The sequence below is a fragment of the Anomaloglossus baeobatrachus genome, chromosome 1 (genome assembly GCF_048569485.1).
Source record: "Anomaloglossus baeobatrachus isolate aAnoBae1 chromosome 1, aAnoBae1.hap1, whole genome shotgun sequence".
Classification (NCBI taxonomy): Eukaryota; Metazoa; Chordata; class Amphibia; order Anura; family Aromobatidae; genus Anomaloglossus; species Anomaloglossus baeobatrachus.
The window spans coordinates 969,197,618-969,220,961 of record NC_134353.1 but is presented as its reverse complement, the minus strand read 5'-3'; the positions used below and the strand labels follow the sequence as shown (position 1 = coordinate 969,220,961).

Below are 23,344 nucleotides of genomic sequence, written 5' to 3'. Positions count from 1 at the left end.
AGGAGGAGGAGGAGATGTAGGGGGTGCTGCACTGTAGAGAGCTTTGTGGTGATAGAGAGGAGGAGGAGGAGATGTAGGGGGTGCTGCACTGTGGAGAGCTTTGTGGTGATAGAGAGGAGGAGGAGGAGATGTAGGGGGTGCTGCACTGTAGAGAGCTTTGTGGTGATAGAGAGGAGGAGGAGGAGATGTAGGGGGTGCCGCACTGTGGAGAGCTTTGTGGTGAGAGAGGAGGGTGGAGATGTAGGGGGTGCCGCACTGTGGAGAGCTTTGTGGTGATAGACAGAGAGGAGGGTGGAGATGTAGAGGGTGCTGCACTGTGGAGAGCTTTGTGGTGATAGACAGAGATGAGGGTGGAGATGTAGAGGGTGCTGCACTGTGGAGAGCTTTGTGGTGATAGAGAGGAGGGTGGAGATGTAGGGGGTGCCGCACTGTGGAGAGCTTTGTGGTGATAGAGAGGAGGGTGGAGATGTAGGGGGTGCCGCACTGTAGAGAGCTTTGTGGTGATAGACAGAGATGAGGGTGGAGATGCAGGGGGTGCTGCACTGTGGAGAGCTTTGTGGTGATAGATAAAGATGAGGGTGGAGATGTAGAGGGTGCCGCACTGTGGAGAGCTTTGTGGTGATAGAGAGGAGGAGGAGGAGATGTAGGGGGTGCTGCACTGTGGAGAGCTTTGTGGTGATAGAGATGAGGGTGGAGATGCAGGGGGTGCTGCACTGTGGAGAGCTTTGTGGTGATAGAGAGGAGGGTGGAGATGTAGGGGGTGCTGCACTGTGGAGAGCTTTGTGGTGATAGAGAGGAGGGTGGAGATATAGGGGGTGCCGCACTGTGGAGAGCTTTGTGGTGATAGAGAGGAGGGTGGAGATATAGGGGGTGCCGCACTGTGGAGAGCTTTGTGGTGATAGAGAGGAGGGTGGAGATATAGGGGGTGCCGCACTGTGGAGAGCTTTGTGGTGATAGACAGAGATGAGGGTGGAGATGCAGGGGGTGCTGCACTGTGGAGAGCTTTGTGGTGATAGAGAGGAGGGTGGAGATGTAGGGGGTGCTGCACTGTGGAGAGCTTTGTGGTGATAGAGAGGAGGGTGGAGATATAGGGGGTGCCGCACTGTGGAGAGCTTTGTGGTGATAGAGAGGAGGGTGGAGATATAGGGGGTGCCGCACTGTGGAGAGCTTTGTGGTGATAGAGAGGAGGGTGGAGATATAGGGGGTGCCGCACTGTGGAGAGCTTTGTGGTGATAGACAGAGATGAGGGTGGAGATGCAGGGGGTGCTGCACTGTGGAGAGCTTTGTGGTGATAGAGAGGAGGGTGGAGATGTAGGGGGTGCTGCACTGTGGAGAGCTTTGTGGTGATAGACAGAGATGAGGGTGGAGATGTAGGGGGTGCTGCACTGTGGAGAGCTTTGTGGTGATAGAGAGGAGGGTGGAGATGTAGGGGGTGCCGCACTGTGGAGAGCTTTGTGGTGATAGAGAGGAGGAGTAGGAGATGTAGGGGGTGCTGCACTGTGGAGAGCTTTGTGGTGATAGAGAGGAGGAGGAGGAGATGTAGGGGGTGCTGCACTGTAGAGAGCTTTGTGGTGATAGAGAGGAGGAGGAGGAGATGTAGGGGGTGCTGCACTGTGGAGAGCTTTGTGGTGATAGAGAGGAGGAGGAGGAGATGTAGGGGGTGCTGCACTGTAGAGAGCTTTGTGGTGATAGAGAGGAGAAGGAGGAGATGTAGGGGGTGCTGCACTGCAGAGAGCTTTGTGGTGATAGACAGAGAGGAGGGTGGAGATGTAGGGGGTGCCGCACTGTGGAGAGCTTTGTGGTGATAGAGAGGAGGGTGGAGATGTAGGGGGGGCGCCATACTGTGGAGAGCTTTGTGGGTGAGAACAAGCAGTGTGAATTGGATCCTGTGATATACGGGCAGCCAGTGCAATGACTGGCACAGACCAGAGGCATGCGAGTAGCGGTTGGCCAGATGGGTGACCCTGGCTGCTGCATTAAGGATGGACTGTAGAGGAGAGAGTCTAGTTAGGGGGAGACCAATTAACACTAGAACTACTGGACTCGTGACACCTATATAGAAATACATGGTGCAAAGAAGTCAAAATGACTACCTCATTAGTTCTATTGTTAATAGAGAGTTCCAGTAATCAATCTGATCTGCTGCTCTAGGAAGACTCCATTATCAGACACTAATTACAAACACTTCCCACTGTGAAAGCAATGAGGGTGAGGAGCAGAGAAGAGGAAAGGAGAAGTTTATAACTAGGGTTTCACTACAGCAGCACAAAATTAAACTAATAGATATAGAGGCGGCAAGAAAAGGATAGAAAGCACAAATATCAGAGCGGCATCACTACATAGGAATAGCGTAGTGTACCTTGTGATGTCACCGACCGCTGCTCCTCCACCACCACCGCCTCGTACCGCTCCTTGTGTCCTTCCAGATACTCCCACTCCTCCATGGAGAGAAAGACAGCGACGTCCTGACACCTTATAGGAACCTGACAACAACGACACCGACATCACCCAGAATCCTCCAGTGCCTCCTGTATAATATCCCAGCAGTCACCTCTCCCCTCATCACCCAGAATCCTCCAGTGCTTCCTGTATAATGTCCCAGCAGTCACCTCTCCCCTCATCACCCAGAATCCTCCAGTGCTTCCTGTATAATGTCCCAGCAGTCACCTCTCTCCTCATCACCCAGAATCCTCCAGTGCTTCCTGTATAATGTCCCAGCAGTCACCTCTCCCCTCATCACCCAGAATCCTCCAGTGCTTCCTGTATAATGTCCCAGCAGTCACCTCTCCCGTCATCACCCAGAATCTTCCAGTGCTTCCTGTATAATGTCCCAGCAGTCACCTCTCCCCTCATCACCCAGAATCCTCCAGTGCTTCCTGTATAATGTCCCAGCAGTCACCTCTCCCCTCATCACCCAGAATCCTCCAGTGCTTCCTGTATAATGTCCCAGCAGTCACCTCTCCCCTCATCACCCAGAATCCTCCAGTGCTTCCTGTATAATGTCCCAGCAGTCACCTCTCCCCTCATCACCCAGAATCCTCCAGTGCTTCCTGTATAATGTCCCAGCAGTCACCTCTCCCCTCATCACCCAGAATCCTCCAGTGCCTCCTGTATAATGTCCCAGCAGTCACCTCTCCCCTCATCACCCAGAATCCTCCAGTGCTTCCTGTATAATGTCCCAGCAGTCACCTCTCCCCTCATCACCCAGAATCCTCCAGTGCTTCCTGTATAATATCCCAGCAGTCACCTCTCCCCTCATCACCCAGAATCCTCCAGTGCTTCCTGTATAATGTCCCACCAGTCACCTCTCCCCTCATCACCCAGAATCCTCCAGTGCTTCCTGTATAATGTCCCAGCAGTCACCTCTCCCCTCATCACCCAGAATCCTCCAGTGCCTCCTGTATAATGTCGCAGCAGTCACCTCTCCCCTCATCACCCAGAATCCTCCAGTGCTTCCTGTATAATGTCCCAGCAGTCACCTCTCCCCTCATCACCCAGAATCCTCCAGTGCTTCCTGTATAATGTCCCAGCAGTCACCTCTCCCGTCATCACCCAGAATCTTCCAGTGCTTCCTGTATAATGTCCCAGCAGTCACCTCTCCCCTTATCACCCAGAATCCTCCAGTGCTTCCTGTATAATGTCCCAGCAGTCACCTCTCTCCTCATCACCCAGAATCCTCCAGTGCCTCCTGTATAATGTCCCAGCAGTAACCTCTCCCCTCATCACCCAGAATCCTCCAGTGCTTCCTGTATAATGTCCCAGCAGTCACCTCTCCCCTCATCACCCAGAATCCTCCAGTGCCTCCTGTATAATGTCCCAGCAGTCACCTCTCCCCTCATCACCCAGAATCCTCCAGTGCCTCCTGTATAATGTCCCAGCAGTCACCTCTCCCCTCATAACCCAGAATCCTCCAGTGCTGCCTGTATAATGTCCCAGCAGTCACCTCTCCCCTCATCACCCAGAATCCTCCAGTGCTTCCTGTATAATGTCCCAGCAGTCACCTCTCCCCTCATCACCCAGAATCCTCCAGTGCTTCCTGTATAATGTCCCAGCAGTCACCTCTCCCCTCATCACCCAGAATCCTCCAGTGCTTCCTGTATAATGTCCCAGCAGTCACCTCTCCCCTCATCACCTAGAATCCTCCAGTGCTTCCTGTATAATGTCCCAGCAGTCACCTCTCCCCTCATCACCCAGAATCCTCCAGTGCTTCCTGTATAATGTCCCAGCAGTCACTTCTACCCCCATCACCCAGAATCCTCCAGTGCCTCCTGTATAATATCCCAGCAGTCACCTCTCCCCTCATCACCCAGAATCCTCCAGTGCTTCCTGTATAATGTCCCAGCAGTCACCTCTCCCCTCATCACCCAGAATCCTCCAGTGCTTCCTGTATAATATCCCAGCAGTCACCTCTCCCCCATTACCCAGAATCCTCCAGTGCTTCCTGTATAATGTCCCAGCAGTCACCTCTCCCCTCATCACCCAGAATCCTCCAGTGCTTCCTGTATAATGTCCCAGCAGTCACCTCTCCCCTCATCACCCAGAATCCTCTAGTGCTTCCTGTATAATGTCCCAGCAGTCACCTCTCCCCTCATCACCCAGAATCCTCCAGTGCTTCCTGTATAATGTCCCACCAGTCACCTCTCCCCTCATCACCCAGAATCCTCCAGTGCTTCCTGTATAGTGTCCCAGCAGTCACCTCACCCCTCATCACCCAGAATCCTCCAGTGCCTCCTGTATAATGTTCCAGCAGTCACCTCCCCCTCATCACCCAGAATCCTCCAGTGCTTCCTGTATAATGTCCCAGCAGTCACCTCTCCCCTCATCATCCAGAATCCTCCAGTGCTTCCTGTATAATGTCCCAGCAGTCACCTCTCCCCTCATCACCCAGAATCCTCCAGTGCTTCCTGTATAATGTCCCAGCAGTCACCTCTCCCCTCAAAACCCAGAATCCTCTAGTGCTTCCTGTATAATGTCCCAGCAGTCACCTCTCCGCTCATCATCCAGAATCCTCCAGTGCTTCCTGTATAATGTCCCAGCAGTCACCTCTCCCCTCATCACCCAGAATCCTCCAGTGCTTCCTGTATAATGTCCCAGCAGTCACCTCTCCCCTCATCACCCAGAATCCTCCAGTGCCTCCTGTATAATGTCCCAGCAGTCACCTCTCCCCTCATCACCCAGAATCCTCCAGTGCTTCCTGTATAATGTCCCAGCAGTCACCTCTCCGCTCATCACCCAGAATCCTCCAGTGCTTCCTGTATAATGTCCCAGCAGTCACCTCTCCCCTCATCACCCAGAATCCTCCAGTGCTTCCTGTATAATGTCCCAGCAGTCACCTCTCCCCTCATCACCTAGAATCCTCCAGTGCCTCCTGTATAATGTCCCAGCAGTCACCTCTCCCCTCATCACCCAGAATCCTCCAGTGCTTCCTGTATAATGTCCCAGCAGTCACCTCTCCCCTCATCACCCAGAATCCTCCAGTGCCTCCTGTATAATGTCCCAGCAGTCACCTCTCCCCTCATCACCCAGAATCCTCCAGTGCTTCCTGTATAATGTCCCACCAGTCACCTCTCCGGTCATCACCCAGAATCCTCCAGTGCTTCCTGTATAATATCCCTGCAGTCACCTCTCCGGTCATCACCCAGAATCCTCCAGTGCTCCCTGTATAATGTCCCAGCAGTCACCTCTCCCCTCATCACCCAGAATCCTCCAGTGCCTCCTGTATAATGTCCCAGCAGTCACCTCTCCGCTCATCACCCAGAATCCTCCAGTGCTTCCTATATAATGTCCCAGCAGTCACCTCTCCCCTCATCACCCAGAATCCTCCAGTGCTTCCTGTGTAATGTCCCAGCAGTCACCTCTCTGGTCATCACCCAGAATCCTCCAGTGTTTCCTGTATAATGTCCCAGCACTCACCTCTCCCCTCATCACCCAGAATCCTCCAGTGCCTCCTGTATAATGTCCCAACAGTCACCTCTCCCCTCATCACCCAGAATCCTCCAGTGCTTCCTGTATAATGTCCCAGCAGTCACCTCTCTCCTCATCACCCAGAATCCTCCAGTGCTTCCGGTATAATGTCCCAGCAGTCACCTCTCCCCTCATCACCCAGAATCCTCCAGTGCTTCCTGTATAATGTCCCAGCAGTCACCTCTCCGGTCATCATCCAGAATCCTCCAGTGCTTCCTGTATAATGTCCCAGCAGTCACCTCTCCCCTCATCACCCAGAATCCTCCAGTGCTTCCTGTATAATGTCCCAGCAGTCACCTCTCCGGTCATCACCCAGAATCCTCCAGTGCTCCCTGTATAATGTCCCAGCAGTCACCTCTCCCCTCATCACCCAGAATCCTCCAGTGCCTCCTGTATAATGTCCCAGCAGTCACCTTTCCCCTCATCACCCAGAATCCTCCAGTGCTTCCTGTATAATGTCCCATCAGTCACCTCTCCCCTCATCACCCAGAATCCTCCAGTGCTTCCTGTATAATGTCCCAGCAGTCACCTCTCCCCTCATCACCCAGAATCCTCCAGTGCCTCCTCTATAATGTCCCAGCAGTCACCTCTCCCCTCATCACCCAGAATCCTCCAGTGCTTCCTGTATAATGTCCCACCAGTCACCTCTCCGGTCATCACCCAGAATCCTCCAGTGCTTCCTGTATAATATCCCTGCAGTCACCTCTCCCCTCATCACCCAGAATCCTCCAGTGCTCCCTGTATAATGTCCCAGCAGTCACCTCTCCCCTCATCACCCAGAATCCTCCAGTGCCTCCTGTATAATGTCCCAGCAGTCACCTCTCCAGTCACCACCCAGAATCCTCCAGTGCTTCCTGTATAATGTCCCAGCAGTCACCTCTCCCCTCATCACCCAGAATCCTCCAGTGCTTCCTGTATAATGTCCCAACAGTCACCTCTCGCCTCATCACCCAGAATCCTCCAGTGCTTCCTGTATAATGTCCCAGCAGTCACATCTCCCCTCATCACCCAGAATCCTCCAGTGCTTCCTGTATAATGTCCCAGCAGTCACCTCTCCCCTCATCACCCAGAATCCTCCAGTGCTTCCTGTATAATATCCCAGCAGTCACCTCTCCTCTCATCACCCAGAATCCTCCAGTGCTTCCTGTATAATGTCCCAGCAGTCACCTCTCCCCTCATCACCCAGAATCCTCCAATGCCTCCTGTATAATGTCCCAGCAGTCACCTCTCCCCTCATCACCCAGAATCCTCCAGTGCCTCCTATATAATGTCCCAGCAGTCACCTCTCCGGTCATCACCCAGAATCCTCCAGTGCTTCCTATATAATGTCCCAGAAGTCACCTCTGCCCTCATCACCCAGAATCCTCCAGTGCTTCCTGTATAATGTCCCAGCAGTCACCTTTCCGCTCATCACCCAGAATCCTCCAGTGCTTCCTGTATAATGTCCCAGCAGTCACTTCTCCCCTCATCACCCAGAATCCTCCAGTGCTTCCTGTATAATGTCCCAGCAGTCACCTCTCCCCTCATCACCCAGAATCCTCCAGTGCTTCCTGTATAATGTCCCAGCAGTCACCTCTCCCCTCATCACCCAGAATCCTCCAGTGCCTCCTGTATAATGTCCCAGCATTCACCTCTCCCCTCATCACCCAGAATCCTCCAGTGCCTCCTGTATAATGTCCCAGCAGTCACCTCTCCCCTCATCACCCGGAATCCTCCAGTGCCTCCTGTATAATGTCCCAGCAGTCACCTCTCCCCTCATCACCCAGAATCCTCCAGTCCTTCCTGTATAATGTCCTAGCAGTCACCTCTCCGGTCATCACCCAGAATCCTCCAGTGCTTCCTGTATAATTTCCCAGCAGTCACCTCTCCCCTCATCACCCAGAATCCTACAGTGCTTCCTGTATAATGTCCCAGCAGTCACCTCTCCCCTCATCACCCAGAATCCTCCAGTGCTTCCTGTATAATGTCCCAGCAGTCACCTTTCCGCTCATCACCCAGAATCCTCCAGTGCTTCCTGTATAATGTCCCAGGAGTCACCTCTCCCCTCATCACCCAGAATCCTCCAGTGCTTCCTGTATAATGTACCAGCAGTCACCTCTCCCCTCATGACCCAGAATCCTCCAGTGCTTCCTGTATAATGTCCCAGCAGTCACCTCTCCCCTCATCACCCAGAATCCTCCAGTGCTTCCTGTATAATGTCCCAGCAGTCACCTCTCCCCTCATCACCCAGAATCCTCCAGTGCTTCCTGTATAATGTCCCAGCAGTCACCTCTCCCCTCATCCCCCAGAATCCTCCAGTGCTCCCTGTATAATGTCCCAGCAGTCACCTCTCCCCTCATCACCCAGAATCCTCCAGTGCTTCCTGTATAATGTCTCAGCAGTCACCTCTCCCCTCATCACCCAGAATCCTCCAGTGCTTCCTGTATAATGTCCCAGCAGTCACCTCTCCCCTCATCACCCAGAATCCTCCAGTGCTTCCTGTATAATGTCCCAGCAGTCACCTCTCCCTTCATCACCCAGAATCCTTCAGTGTTTCCTGTATAATGTCCCAGCAGTCTCCTCTCCCCTCATCACCCAGAATCCTCCAGTGCTTCCTGTATAATGTCCCAGCAGTCACCTCTCCCATCATCACCCAGAATCCTCCAGTGCTTCCTGTATAATGTCCCAGCAGTCACCTCTCCGGTCATCACCCAGAATCCTCCAGTGCCTCCTGTATAATGTCCCAGCAGTCACCTCTCCGGTCAGCAGCTCAATCATCTTGTTGCTGAGCTCTAGGATCCTCTTCTTGCTCCTCTCATGTATCGGGGGAGGGGCTGTGATGGGGCTCTGGCTCCGCCCTCCTGACTCCTGGAGATGGATGATGGGAGTCACACAGTCCCCCGGTGTCTTCCTCACTATGGTGTAATCCTGTGGATGGAGAGAGTCTCTGAATCTGACTACCGTGTTTCCCCAAAAATAAGACCTAGCCGAGGTCAATAATGAAGTGTCATGCAGCGGAAGAAAAGTTAAAGACAGTGCAGTACACTTCATTATAGACAGTGGGTACCCCCAAAATGACAGAAGAAAGAAGATAGAAGACCCCCCGATCATACTAACCAGACGCTGGGAGCAGGGGAGCGCATCAAGGTCCTGCAGCGGAACACACACACACACACACACACACACACACACATATGTACACACACTACAGATTGCATACACACACACACACACGCACACCACATTCAGCGATATCGCTTTGTTTTCGGCGGCGATAATGTGCAGTGACCTTCCAGGACCAGCCGGAGGATAACATGGCCAGAAGCATGTGGTATCTCCAGATGATGTGAGTGTGTGCGCACGACTGTAGTGGTATGTGAGATATCGGGAGTGTGTATGAGTGTATGCGATCGGATGTTTGAGTGTCGGCAGAAGGCAGAGGAGGACAGCATGCAGCACAGCTGCTGGGAGCGCCCACCGGAGATCACAGGGAGAAATGATGTGAAAGCTGTGTGTGTGTGTGTGTGTGTGTGTGTGTTTTGGCCAGACGCAGGGGAGAACAGCTACTGGGAGATCACAGGGAGCAATCAATGATGTGGTGTGTGTGTCTATATGAGTGTATGCTATCTGATGTGTGTGTGATCTGAAGTATGTATTGGCCAGACGCAGGGGAGGCATGCAGTGTACCTGCTGGGAGATCACAGGGAGATCTGGGAGCCATACAGTCGCCCAGGGCTGGTAAGTATGATGATCCTGAGAAGGGGGGGTAACCGTACCACCAACCATGTCTCCTCTAGAATAAGACACCCCCTGAAAATAAGACCTAGCGCTTTTTTCAGGGCAAAAAAAATATAAGGCAGTGTCTTATTTTCGGGGAAACGGGAAATCAGTATAAATCCCAGGACGCATACCTTCTCCAGTAATCTGCGGCCATAATCTGAAATATTATTACACTCAGGACAGACATCCAGGCACCTCTACAACTCTTATAAGGAATTCCTCATGACAACAACTCCTGGCAAAGGGCTCCAGTGTCACTGCTCTTACAGCAGAGAATCCTTTTCTCCCCATCCTGGATTTCTTTTTCCCGATGTCAAATAGCACAATAATATTGATAGGAATGTGGAGGAGTTACCTCTCCGCTCAGCAGGGAGATGATCTCCAGGGTGAGGGTTAATAATCTTCTGCTGATCTCATTCCCGTCCTCGTCCATCCTCGGGGATCATGAAGGATGAAAACTGGATCAGCTGCAGAGATCTCGTCCAGCCGGGATCTGTGATAAAGGAGAAGATGGAAATGACAGGGGAGGATATAACGTGTGAGATACAGAACTGCAATTACTGAGCATCGGGAGGAACAGGCTCTTGAGCCGTTACCACATAAGTTATAAGAGGATCCCAACATATTATGGCACACGATATCCTACAACTGTATAATACAAGTGGGAGCAACCTCTGGGTAGCTGTGTTTTAGGTTTCTATTACTGGTATGAATGTGAATGGGTACAGGCTCCGATCACACGACGTCACCAACCACGACCGATGGATACTATTACTAAGATCACATCTACAAACAACATCATACCTGCAGCAGCACCGATATTAAGGAAATGAGCGACGTGTCAACGAGCAACGATTTTTCAAGTTTTTTTGCTCGTTGATCGTCGCTCATTTGTGTCACACGCTGCAATGTCACTACCGGCGCCAGATGTGCGTCACTAAAGACGTGACCCCGACGATATATCAGTAGCGGTATTGCTGTGTGTAAAGCACCCTTAAGGCTCCGATCAAATCCACAAGACTTCACCAACCACGAGCGATGGATCCTGTAACTAAGGCTCCGATCACATCTACAAGACGTCACCAACCACGACCGATGGATCCTGTAACTAAGGCTCCGATCACATCTCCAAGATGTCACCAACCACGAGTGATGGATCCTGTAACTAAGGCTCCGATCACATCTACAAGACGTCACCAACCACGACCGATGGATCCTGTAACTAAGGCTCCGATCACATCTACAAGACGTCACCAACCACGAGCGATGGATCCTGTAACTAAGGCCCCGATCACATCTACAAGACGTCACCAACCACGAGCGATGGATCCTGTAACTAAGGCCCCGATCACATCTACAAGACGTCACCAACCACGAGCGATGGATCCTGTAACTAAGGCTCCGATCACATCTACAAGACGTCACCAACCACGAGCGATGCATCCTGTAACTAAGGCCCCGATCACATCTACAAGACGTCACCAACCACGAGCGATGGATCCTGTAACTAACACGAGCGATGGATCCTGTAACTAAGGCCCCGATCACATCTACAAGACGTCACCAACCACGAGCGATGGATCCTGTAACTAAGGCTCCGATCACATCTACAAGACGTCACCAACCACGAGCGATGGATCCTGTAACTAAGGCCCCGATCACATCTACAAGACGTCACCAACCACGAGCGATGCATCCTGTAACTAAGGCCCCGATCACATCTACAAGACGTCACCAACCACGAGCGATGGATCCTGTAACTAAGGCCCCGATCACATCTACAAGACGTCACCAACCACGAGCGATGCATCCTGTAACTAAGGCCCCGATCACATCTACAAGACGTCACCAACCACGAGCGATGGATCCTGTAACTAACACGAGCGATGGATCCTGTAACTAAGGCCCCGATCACATCTACAAGACGTCACCAACCACGAGCGATGGATCCTGTAACTAAGGCTCCGATCACATCTACAAGACGTCACCAACCACGAGCGATGGATCCTGTAACTAAGGCCCCGATCACATCTACAAGACGTCACCAACCACGAGCGATGGATCCTGTAACTAAGGCCCCGATCACATCTACAAGACGTCACCAACCACGAGCGATGGATCCTGTAACTAAGGACCCGATCACATCTACAAGACGTCATCAACCACGAGCGATGGATCCTGTAACTAAGGCCCCGATCACATCTACAAGACGTCACCAACCACGAGCGATGGATCCTGTAACTAAGGCTCCGATCACATCTACAAGACGTCACCAACCACGAGCGATGGATCCTGTAACTAAGGCCCCGATCACATCTACAAGACGTCACCAACCACGAGCGATGGATCCTGTAACTAAGGCTCCGATCACATCTACAAGACGTCACCAACCACGAGCGATGGATCCTGTAACTAAGGCTCCGATCAGATCTACAAGACGTCACCAACCACGAGCGATGGATCCTGTAACTAAGGCCCCGATCACATCTACAAGACGTCACCAACCACGAGCGATGGATCCTGTAACTAAGGCTCCGATCAGATCTACAAGACGTCACCAACCACGAGCGATGGATCCTGTAACTAAGGCCCCGATCACATCTACAAGACGTCACCAACCACGAGCGATGGATCCTGTAACTAAGGCTCCGATCACATCTACAAGACGTCACCAACCACGAGCGATGGATCCTGTAACTAAGGCTCCGATCACATCTACAAGACGTCACCAACCACGAGCGATGGATCCTGTAACTAAGGCCCCGATCACATCTACAAGATGTCACCAACCACGAGCGATGGATCCTGTAACTAAGGCTCCGATCAGATCTACAAGACGTCACCAACCACGAGCGATGGATCCTGTAACTAAGGCCCCGATCACATCTACAAGACGTCACCAACCACGAGCGATGGATCCTGTAACTAAGGCTCCGATCACATCTACAAGATGTCACCAACCACGAGCAATGGATCCTGTAACTAAGGCTCCGATCACATCTACAAGACGTCACCAACCACGAGCGATGGATCCTGTAACTAAGGCTCCGATCATATCTACAAGACATCACCAACCACGAGCGATGGATCCTGTAACTAAGGCTCCGATCACATCTACAAGACGTCACCAACCACGAGCGATGGATCCTGTAACTAAGGCTCCGATCACATCTAGAAGACGTCACCAACCACGAGCGATGGATCCTGTAACTAAGGCCCCGATCACATCTACAAGATGTCACCAACCACGAGCGATGGATCCTGTAACTAAGGCTCCGATCACATCTACAAGACATCACCAACCACGACCGATGCATCCTGTAACTAAGGCGGGCTTTGCACGTTGCGAAATCGCAAGCCGATGCTGCGATGTCGCACGCGATAGTCCCCGCCCCCGTCGCAGGTACGATATCTTGTGATAGCTGGCGTAGCGAAAATTATCGCTACGCCAGCTTCACATGCACTCACCTGCCCTGCGACCGTCGCTCTGGCCGGCGACCGCCTCCTTCCTAAGGGGGCGGGTCGTGCGGCGTCATAGCGACGTCACACGGCAGGCAGCCAATAGCGGCGGAGGGGCGGAGATGAGCAGGATGTAAACATCCCGCCCACCTCCTTCCTTCCGCATTGTGGCCGGCGGCAGGTAAGGAGATGTTCCTCGCTCCTGCGGCTTCATACACATCGATGTGTGCTGCCGCAGGAACAACATCGTACCTGTCGCTGCACCGGCATTATGGAAATGTCGGAGCCTGCACCGATGATACGAAAACGACGCTTTTGCGCTCGTTCATCGTATCATCTAGGATTTACAAACTACGACATCGCAAGTGACGCCGGATGTGCGGCACTTTCGATTTGACCCCACCGACATCGCACCTGCGATGTCGTAGTGTGCAAAGCCGCCCTAAGGCTCCGATCACATCTACAAGACGTCATCGACCACGAGCGATGGATCCAGTAACTAAGGCCCCGATCACATCTACAAGACGCCACCAACCACGACCGATGGGTCCTGTAACTAAGGCTCCAATCACATCTACAAGACATCACCAACCACGACCGATGGATCCTGTAACTAAGGCTCCGATCACATCTACAAGACGTCACCAACCACGAGCGATGGATCCTGTAACTAAGGCTCCGATCACATCTACAAGATGTCACCAACCACGAGCGATGGATCCTGTAACTAAGGCCCCGATCACATCTACAAGATGTCACCAACCACGAGCGATGGATCCTGTAACTAAGGCCCCGATCACATCTACAAGACGTCACCAACCACGAGCGATGGATCCTGTAACTAAGGCTCCGATCACATCTACAAGATGTCACCAACCACGAGCGATGGATCCTGTAACTAAGGCCCCGATCACATCTACAAGACGTCACCAACCACGAGCGATGGGTCCTGTAACTAAGGCTCCGATCACATCTACAAGACGTCACCAACAACGACCGATGGATCCTGTAACTAAGCCTCCGATCACAAGATGTCACCAACCACGAGCGATGGATCCTGAAACTAAGGCCCCGATCACATCTACAAGATGTCACCGACCACGAGCGATGGATCCTGTAACTAAGGCTCCGATCACATCTACAAGACATCACCAACCACGAGCGATGGATCCTGTAACTAAGGCCCCGATCACATCTACAAGACGTCACTGACCACGAGCGATGGATCCTGTAACTAAGGTCCGATCACATCTACAAGACGTCACCGACCACGAGCGATGGATCCTGTAACTAAGGCCCCGATCACATCTACAAGACGTCACCAACCACGAGCGATGGATCCTGTAACTAAGGCCCGATCACATCTACAAGACGTCACCAACCACGAGCGATGGATCCTGTAACTAAGGCCCCGATCACATCTACAAGACGTCACAAACCACAAGCGATGGATCCTGTAACTAAGGCCCCGATCACATCTACAAGACGTCACAAACCACAAGCGATGGATCCTGTAACTAAGGCCCCGATCACATCTACAAGACGTCACAAACCACAAGCGATGGATCCTGTAACTAAGGCTCCGATCACATCTACAAGACGTCACCAACCACGAGCGATGGATCCTGTAACTAAGGCTCCGATCACATCTACAAGACGTCACCAACCACGAGCGATGGGTCCTGTAACTAAGGCTCCGATCACATCTACAAGACGTCACCAACCACGAGCGATGGATCCTGTAACTAAGGCTCCGATCACATCTACAAGACGTCACCAACAACGACCGATGGATCCTGTAACTAAGGCTCCGATCACAAGATGTCACCAACCACGAGCGATGGATCCTGAAACTAAGGCCCCGATCACATCTACAAGATGTCACCGACCACGAGCGATGGATCCTGTAACTAAGGCTCCGATCACATCTACAAGACATCACCAACCACGAGCGATGGATCCTGTAACTAAGGCCCCGATCACATCTACAAGACGTCACTGACCACGAGCGATGGATCCTGTAACTAAGGCCCGATCACATCTACAAGACGTCACCGACCACGAGCGATGGATCCTGTAACTAAGGCCCCGATCACATCTACAAGACGTCACCAACCACGAGCGATGGATCCTGTAACTAAGGCCCGATCACATCTACAAGACGTCACCAACCACGAGCGATGGATCCTGTAACTAAGGCCCCGATCACATCTACAAGACGTCACCAACCACGAGCGATGGATCCTGTAACTAAGGCCCCGATCACATCTACAAGACGTCACCGACCACGAGCGATGGATCCTGTAACTAAGGCCCGATCACATCTACAAGACGTCACCAACCACGAGCGATGGATCCTGTAACTAAGGCCCCGATCACATCTACAAGACGTCACAAACCACAAGCGATGGATCCTGTAACTAAGGCCCCGATCACATCTACAAGACGTCACAAACCACAAGCGATGGATCCTGTAACTAAGGCTCCGATCACATCTACAAGACGTCACCAACCACGAGCGATGGATCCTGTAACTAAGGCTCCGATCACATCTACAAGACGTCACCAACCACGAGCGATGGGTCCTGTAACTAAGGCTCCGATCACATCTACAAGACGTCACCAACAACGACCGATGGATCCTGTAACTAAGGCTCCGATCACATCTACAAGACGTCACAAACCACAAGCGATGGATCCTGTAACTAAGGCTCCGATCACATCTACAAGACGTCACCAACCACGACCGATGCATCCTGTAACTAAGGCTCCGATCACATCTACAAGACGTCACCAACCACGAGCGATGGATCCTGTAACTAAGGCTCCGATCACATCTACAAGACGTCACAAACCACGAGCGATGGATCCTGTAACTAAGGCTCCGATCACATCTACAAGACGTCACCAACCACGACCGATGCATCCTGTAACTAAGGCTCCGATCACATCTACAAGACGTCACCAACCACGAGCGATGGATCCTGTAACTAAGGCCCCGATCACATCTACAAGACGTCACCGACCACGAGCGATGGATCCTGTAACTAAGGCCCGATCACATCTACAAGACGTCACCAACCACGAGCGATGGATCCTGTAACTAAGGCCCCGATCACATCTACAAGACGTCACAAACCACAAGCGATGGATCCTGTAACTAAGGCTCCGATCACATCTACAAGACGTCACCAACAACGAGCGATGGATCCTGTAACTAAGGCTCCGATCACATCTACAAGACGTCACCAACCACGAGCGATGGGTCCTGTAACTAAGGCTCCGATCACATCTACAAGACGTCACCAACCACGAGCGATGGATCCTGTAACTGAGGCTCCGATCACATCTACAAGACGTCACCAACCACGAGCGATGGGTCCTGTAACTGAGGCTCCGATCACATCTACAAGACGTCACCAACAACGACCGATGGATCCTGTAACTAAGGCCCCGATCACATCTACAAGACGTCACCAACCACGAGCGATGGATCCTGTAACTAAGGCCCTGATCACATCTACAAGACGTCACCAACCACGAGTGATGGATCCTGTAACTAAGGCCCCGATCACATCTACAAGACGTCACCAACCACGAGCGATGGATCCTGTAACTAAGGCCCCGATCACATCTACAAGACGTCACCAACCACGAGCGATGGATCCTGTAACTAAGGCCCCGATCACATCTACAAGACGTCACCAACCACGAGCGATGGATCCTGTAACTAAGGCTCCGATCACATCTACAAGACGTCACCAACAACGACCGATGGATCCTGTAACTAAGGCTCCGATCACATCTACAAGACGTCACCAACCACGAGCGATGGATCCTGTAACTAAGGCCCCGATCACATCTACAAGACGTCACCAACCACGAGCGATGGATCCTGTAACTAAGGCTCCGATCACATCTACAAGACGTCACCAACCACGAGCGATGGATCCTGAAACTAAGGGCGGCTTTGCACGTTGCGACATCGCAAGCCGATGCTGCGATGTCGCACGCGATAGTCCCCGCCCCCGTCGCAGGTACGATATCGTGTGATAGCTGGCGTAGCGAAAATTATCGCTACGCCAGCTTCACATGCACTTACCTGCCCTGCGACCGTCGCTCTGGCCGGCGAACCGCCTCCTTCCTAAGGGGGCGGGTCGTGCGGCGTCATAGCGACGTCACACGGCAGGCGGCCAATAGCGGCGGAGGGGCGGAGATGAGCAGGATGTAAACATCCCGCCCACCTCCTTCCTTCCGCATTGTGGCCGGCGGCAGGTAAGGAGATGTTCCTCGCTCCTGCAGCTTCATACACAGCGATGTGTGCTGCCGCATGAGCGAGGAACAACATCGGACCGTCGCGTCAGCGTAATTATGGATTACGCCGACGCTGCACCGATGATACGATAACGACGATTTTGCGCTCGTTAATCGTATCATCTAGGCTTTACACACTACGATGTCGCCTGCGATGCCGGATGTGCGTCACTTTCAACATGACCCCACCGACATCGCACCTGCGATGTTGTAGTCTGCAAAGCCCGACTAAGGCTCCGATCACATCTACAAGACGTCACCAACCACGAGCGATGGATCCTATAACTGAGGCCCCGATCACATCTACAAGACGTCACCAACCACGAGCGATGGATCCTGTAACTAAGGCTCCGATCACATCTACAAGACATCACCGACCACGACCGGTGGTTCCTGTAACTAAGGCCCCGATCACATCTACAAGACGTCACCAACCACGAGCGATGGATCCTGTAACTAAGGCCCGATCACATCTACAAGACGTCACCAACCACGAGCGATGCATCCTGTAACTAAGGCCCCGATCACATCTACAAGACGTCACCAACCACGAGCGATGGATCCTGTAACTAAGGCTCCGATCACAAGATGTCACCAACCACGAGCGATGGATCCTGAAACTAAGGCCCCGATCACATCTACAAGATGTCACCGACCACGAGCGATGGATCCTGTAACTAAGGCTCCGATCACATCTACAAGACATCACCAACCACGAGCGATGGATCCTGTAACTAAGGCCCCGATCACATCTACAAGACGTCACTGACCACGAGCGATGGATCCTGTAACTAAGGCCCGATCACATCTACAAGACGTCACCGACCACGAGCGATGGATCCTGTAACTAAGGCCCCGATCACATCTACAAGACGTCACCAACCACGAGCGATGGATCCTGTAACTAAGGCCCGATCACATCTACAAGACGTCACCAACCACGAGCGATGGATCCTGTAACTAAGGCCCCGATCACATCTACAAGACGTCACCAACCACGAGCGATGGGTCCTGTAACTAAGGCTCCGATCACATCTACAAGACGTCACCAACAACGACCGATGGATCCTGTAACTAAGGCTCCGATCACAAGATGTCACCAACCACGAGCGATGGATCCTGAAACTAAGGCCCCGATCACATCTACAAGATGTCACCGACCACGAGCGATGGATCCTGTAACTAAGGCTCCGATCACATCTACAAGACATCACCAACCACGAGCGATGGATCCTGTAACTAAGGCCCCGATCACATCTACAAGACGTCACTGACCACGAGCGATGGATCCTGTAACTAAGGCCCGATCACATCTACAAGACGTCACCGACCACGAGCGATGGATCCTGTAACTAAGGCCCCGATCACATCTACAAGACGTCACCAACCACGAGCGATGGATCCTGTAACTAAAGCCCCGATCACATCTACAAGACGTCACCAACCACGAGCGATGGATCCTGTAACTAAGGCCCCGATCACATCTACAAGACGTCACAAACCACAAGCGATGGATCCTGTAACTAAGGCCCCGATCACATCTACAAGACGTCACAAACCACAAGCGATGGATCCTGTAACTAAGGCTCCGATCACATCTACAAGACGTCACCAACCACGAGCGATGGATCCTGTAACTAAGGCTCCGATCACATCTACAAGACGTCACCAACCACGAGCGATGGGTCCTGTAACTAAGGCTCCGATCACATCTACAAGACGTCACCAACCACGAGCGATGGATCCTGTAACTAAGGCTCCGATCACATCTACAAGACATCACCAACCACGAGCGATGGATCCTGTAACTAAGGCTCCGATCACATCTACAAGACGTCACCAACAACGACCGATGGATCCTGTAACTAAGGCTCCGATCACAAGATGTCACCAACCACGAGCGATGGATCCTGAAACTAAGGCCCCGATCACATCTACAAGATGTCACCGACCACGAGCGATGGATCCTGTAACTAAGGCTCCGATCACATCTACAAGACATCACCAACCACGAGCGATGGATCCTGTAACTAAGGCCCCGATCACATCTACAAGACGTCACTGACCACGAGCGATGGATCCTGTAACTAAGGCCCGATCACATCTACAAGACGTCACCGACCACGAGCGATGGATCCTGTAACTAAGGCCCCGATCACATCTACAAGACGTCACCAACCACGAGCGATGGATCCTGTAACTAAGGCCCGATCACATCTACAAGACGTCACCAACCACGAGCGATGGATCCTGTAACTAAGGCCCCGATCACATCTACAAGACGTCACCAACCACGAGCGATGGATCCTGTAACTAAGGCCCCGATCACATCTACAAGACGTCACCGACCACGAGCGATGGATCCTGTAACTAAGGCCCGATCACATCTACAAGACGTCACCAACCACGAGCGATGGATCCTGTAACTAAGGCCCCGATCACATCTACAAGACGTCACAAACCACAAGCGATGGATCCTGTAACTAAGGCCCCGATCACATCTACAAGACGTCACAAACCACAAGCGATGGATCCTGTAACTAAGGCTCCGATCACATCTACAAGACGTCACCAACCACGAGCGATGGATCCTGTAACTAAGGCTCCGATCACATCTACAAGACGTCACCAACCACGAGCGATGGGTCCTGTAACTAAGGCTCCGATCACATCTACAAGACGTCACCAACAACGACCGATGGATCCTGTAACTAAGGCTCCGATCACATCTACAAGACGTCACAAACCACAAGCGATGGATCCTGTAACTAAGGCTCCGATCACATCTACAAGACGTCACCAACCACGAGCGATGGATCCTGTAACTAAGGCTCCGATCACATCTACAAGACGTCACCAACCACGACCGATGCATCCTGTAACTAAGGCTCCGATCACATCTACAAGACGTCACCAACCACGAGCGATGGATCCTGTAACTAAGGCCCCGATCACATCTACAAGACGTCACCAACCACGAGCGATGGATCCTGTAACTAAGGCCCGATCACATCTACAAGACGTCACAAACCACAAGCGATGGATCCTGTAACTAAGGCTCCGATCACATCTACAAGACGTCACCAACCACGAGCGATGGATCCTGTAACTAAGGCCCGATCACATCTACAAGACGTCACCAACCACGAGCGATGGATCCTGTAACTAAGGCCCCGATCACATCTACAAGACGTCACAAACCACAAGCGATGGATCCTGTAACTAAGGCTCCGATCACATCTACAAGACGTCACCAACAACGAGCGATGGATCCTGTAACTAAGGCTCCGATCACATCTACAAGACGTCACCAACCACGAGCGATGGATCCTGTAACTAAGGCTCCGATCACATCTACAAGACGTCACCAACCACGAGCGATGGGTCCTGTAACTAAGGCTCCGATCACATCTACAAGACGTCACCAACCACGAGCGATGGATCCTGTAACTGAGGCTCCGATCACATCTACAAGACGTCACCAACCACAAGCGATGGATCCTGTAACTGAGGCTCCGATCACATCTACAAGACGTCACCAACAACGACCGATGGATCCTGTAACTAAGGCCCCGATCACATCTACAAGACGTCACCAACCACGAGCGATGGATCCTGTAACTAAGGCCCTGATCACATCTACAAGACGTCACCAACCACGAGCGATGGATCCTGTAACTAAGGCCCCGATCACATCTACAAGACGTCACAAACCACAAGCAATGGATCCTGTAACTAAGGCTCCGATCACATCTACAAGACGTCACCAACCACGAGCGATGGATCCTGTAACTAAGGCCCCGATCACATCTTCAAGACGTCACCAACCACGAGCGATGGATCCTGTAACTAAGGCCCCGATCACATCTACAAGACGTCACCAACCACGAGCGATGGATCCTGTAACTAAGGCTCCGATCACATCTACAAGACGTCACAAAACCACGAGCGATGGATCCTGTAACTAAGGCTCCGATCACATCTACAAGACGTCACCAACCACGAGCGATGGATCCTGTAACTAAGGCTCCGATCACATCTACAAGACGTCACCAACCACGAGCGATGGATCCTGTAACTAAGGCTCCGATCACATCTACAAGACGTCACCAACCACGAGCGATGGATCCTGTAACTAAGGCCCGATCACATCTACAAGACGTCACCAACCACGAGCGATGGATTCTGTAACTAAGGCCCCGATCACATCTACAAGACGTCACCAACCACGAGCGATGGATCCTGTAACTAAGGCTCCGATCACATCTACAAGACGTCACCAACCACGAGCGATGGGTCCTGTAACTAAGGCTCCGATGACATCTACAAGACGTCACCAACAACGAGCGATGGGTCCTGTAACTAAGGCTCCGATGACATCTACAAGACGTCACCAACCACGAGCGATGGGTCCTGTAACTAAGGCTCCGATGACATCTACAAGACGTCACCAACAACGACCGATGGATCCTGTAACTAAGGCCCCGATCACATCTACAAGACGTCACCAACCACGAGCGATGGATCCTGTAACTAAGGCCCCGATCACATCTACAAGACGTCACCAACCACGAGCGATGGATCCTGTAACTAAGGCCCCGATCACATCTACAAGACGTCACAAACCACGAGCGATGGATCCTGTAACTAAGGCCCCGATCACATCTACAAGACGTCACCGACCACGAGCGATGGATCCTGTAACTAAGGCCCGATCACATCTACAAGACGTCACCAACCACGACCGATGGATCCTGTAACTAAGGCCCCGATCACATCTACAAAACATCACCAACCACGAGCGATGGATCCTGTAACTAAGGCTCCGATCACATCTACAAGACGTCACCAACAACGAGCGATGGATCCTGTAACTAAGGCTCCGATCACATCTACAAGACGTCACCAACCACGAGCGATGGATCCTGTAACTAAGGCTCCGATCACATCTACAAGACGTCACCAACCACGAGCGATGGGTCCTGTAACTAAGGCTCCGATCACATCTACAAGACGTCACCAACAACGACCGATGGATCCTGTAACTAAGGCTCCGATCACATCTACAAGACGTCACCAACCACGAGCGATGGATCCTGTAACTAAGGCTCCGATCACATCTACAAGACGTCACCAACCACGAGCGATGGATCCTGTAACTAAGGCTCCGATCACATCTACAAGACGTCACCAACCACGAGCGATGGATCCTGTAACTAAGGCCCCGATCACATCTACAAGACGTCACCAACCACGAGCGATGGATCCTGTAACCAAGGCTCCGATCACATCTACAAGACGTCACCAACCACGAGCGATGGATCCTGTAACTAAGGCTCCGATCACATCTACAAGACATCACCAACCACGACCGATGGATCCTGTAACTAAGGCCCCGATCACATCTACAAGACGTCACCAACCACGAGCGATGGATCCTGTAACTAAGGCCCCGATCACATCTACAAGACGTTACCAACCACGAGCGATGGATCCTGTAACTAAGGCTCCGATCACATCTACAAGACGTCACAAAACCACGAGCGATGGATCCTGTAACTAAGGCTCCGATCACATCTACAAGACGTCACCAACCACGAGCGATGGATCCTGTAACTAAGGCTCCGATCACATCTATAAGACGTCACCAACCACGAGCGATGGATCCTGTAACTAAGGCTCCGATCACATCTACAAGACGTCACCAACCACGAGCGATGGGTCCTGTAACTAAGGCCCCGATCACATCTACAAGACGTCACCAACCACGAGCGATGGATCCTGTAACTAAGGCCCCGATCACATCTACAAGACGTCACCAACCACGAGCGATGGATCCTGTAACTAA

At 52.1% G+C, this 23,344-nt stretch overlaps 1 pseudogene; it reads right to left on the bottom strand.

Moving 5' to 3' along the window:
- The window catches only part of LOC142264639 (uncharacterized), a 238,957-nt pseudogene that overhangs the window by 38,382 nt on the left and 177,231 nt on the right, over positions 1 to 23,344 (bottom strand).